This window comes from Anopheles coluzzii, assembly GCF_943734685.1.
Source record: "Anopheles coluzzii chromosome X unlocalized genomic scaffold, AcolN3 X_unloc_13, whole genome shotgun sequence".
NCBI classification, from domain to species: domain Eukaryota; kingdom Metazoa; phylum Arthropoda; class Insecta; order Diptera; family Culicidae; genus Anopheles; species Anopheles coluzzii.
The window spans coordinates 57,501-60,000 of NW_026054440.1; the positions used below are offsets into that span (position 1 = coordinate 57,501).

The 2,500-nt window shown below is 57.1% G+C and overlaps 1 long non-coding RNA gene across 3 annotated transcripts in view; it reads right to left on the reverse strand.

The window, feature by feature from the left end:
- LOC125907703 (uncharacterized) overlaps positions 1-2,500 on the reverse strand; it is a 34,006-nt gene that overhangs the window by 14,454 nt on the left and 17,052 nt on the right. The gene's annotated exons all lie outside the window — the stretch shown is intronic.

The window sequence follows — 2,500 nt, forward strand, 5'->3', positions numbered from 1 at the left end:
AGCTGGTGGAGTAGGTTGACTTCTCCTATTGCGCTGGCGGTAGGCACGATTTGCCTCATTGTGGAGCTGCCGCCGTTCTTCAGTGCGGCGTTCGTCTTCCTCTCGCTGTAGCTGCTGTTGTATTTCAGCTTCCTCACGATTGGAAGCAGCCCGCTGTTCTCGTTCCGTGTCCCAGTCACGCTGCAGCGTTGTTGTTATTCGACGTGCCGCCTCACAGAAGCTGCTCCAGTTGTCTTGGCTGCCCATAAGGAAGTCCTGAAGACTGTCCGGCGTGACCGGATTCGGCCCCAGTTCACCAAAGTACTCCATCCTCACTCGAGCAAACCTGGGGCATTCGAAGATGGCGTGATGGGCATTTTCCGGAACACCCGCACAGCTGCGACAGTCAGGGGATTCCGTAAAGCCGTTGATGGCCAGGTACTCTCTGAAGAACCCATGTCCAGAGAGCACCTGGGCCAAGTGGAAGGTCATCTCCCCGTGTCTCCGGCCTTGCCAAGCGCTGATGTCGCGGATTATCCGATGCGTCCACCGGGTGTATCTGGAGGTGTCGGCCTCGGCGTCCCATTGGCTCTGCCACATCGTGATGGTGCGCTGCCTCTCCTCCAACCGGATGGCTGCCTTCGTTATCGACCGACCCGGATCATTAACACGCTCGAACACTCGCGCATCCTCCTCTATCAAGAGACAGATGGGGGTCAGCCCGGCGAGGAGGGTGGCGGTCTCATACCTTACGGTACGGAAGGTGCGTGCCACCCTCCGTGCTGAGACTCGCTGAACCCTCTCCAAAAGTCGACGACACTCTCTCTTCGTCACCTCGCCATGCCAGATGGGCGCAGCATATCGGATGACCGACTCTGCGACCGAGGCCAACAGTCGCGCTTTGCTGGTCTTTGGTCCACTGTGGTTGCGCAAGAGGCGGGTAACGGCATCTGCTATCTTCCTTGCCCGAGTGGTTACCTCTCGGACATGGGGCAGCCACGATAGGTGATCGTGAAGGGTCACCCCAAGGTAACGCATCGTGCGGGAAGATGTCACCTCCACGTCCCCTACTCTTATGGTGACCTGCGTAGGGTTCTTCGTGCTGGAGATAAGCACGCACTCCGTCTTTTCCGGCGCAATCTGGAGATGATATTGAGCCATCCAGTGAGAGACACTGGCGACCGCCTCCTCGGCTGCAGCCTTCACTGCATTTACGTCGATGCCCGGAATCAGCAGCACCAAGTCGTCAGCATACGCCACCATCTCGCAGTCCTGCGGAAGGGCGACGTCCAGAACTCCATCGTACATGGTGTTCCACAGGGTGGGGCCAAGAATCGAACCCTGTGGAACACCAGCCGTGATGGACCGAGTTACTGGGCCGTCGGATGTCTCGAAGACCAACTCTCGGTTCTCGAAGTAGCTCCTCACGATTCTTTGCAGACCAGCAGGTACTCCTTTCATCTGCAGTGCAGTGGCGATGGCCTGCCAGCTTGCCGTATTGAAGGCATTCTTGACATCCATTGACACGACCAGCAGGAACCTGTTATCCCGCCCGTTCGTGCGGCGGAATCTCATCGCGCTCTGACCAGCCTCGATCACTGTTCGAATGGCACCAATTGTAGATCGCCCCCTCCGGAAGCCATGCTGCCTGTCTGACAGCCTCACCGCAGCAGGATCTTCCAGGTGGTTGTGAAGTCTGTTTAGAATGAGCTTCTCCAGCACTTTCCCTAAGGCATCCAGCATGCACAAAGGTCGGTATGACCCGCTGCTACCCGGTGGTTTCCCCGGCTTGGGGAGCAGTACCAACCGCTGTCGTTTCCATGGTGCTGGAAATGTAGCCGTTTCCAGACAGCTTTGGTACAACGCCTGGAAAACGTCCGTGTACGCAAGGATTGCAGCCTTGACAGCGGCGTTCGGAATTCCGTCAAGGCCCGGCGCTTTTTTGTTCGGCATGGTGCTAGCTATCAGACGGAGTTCCGGGATCGTGACTTGGGTCCATGGAGTCTGCTGGTCTGCAGGCTGTTCCTGTTCTTCCTCGGAACTGATGCTGGGCCAGTTGAAGGGCGGATGTTGCGGGAAAAGCTCTGTAACGATGCTTTCAAGCCTCGCTCTCTCCGTCTCGGGTGGGGCCCTTCCACCGCGAAGACGGGAGAGGACTACTAAGTACCCGGCTCCGAAAACGTTTTCCTCCGCAGCATCGATCAATTCCTGGAAGGCAGCCTTTTTGCTGGCACGTATAGCTCTATCCAGCTCAGCTTTAGCTGTTCTGTATTGGGCTGCAGCCAGACTTCGGTTCTGGAGATCACTTGTCTGCTGCATGCGATCTCTCGTCTGCTCGCAGTTCTGCCTAAGCAGAGCAATCAGTGGCGTCCACCAGTAAACGTCCCGATGAGGGTCGGGGAAAGACGACGTCATCCTTTGCATGGTTTTCTCGCAGGCCGATATCATTGCCGAGATCATTCCCTGGTGATTGACTGCCTTCTCTCGGAATCCCTCGCCATGTAGCGTGGCCAGGAAATTC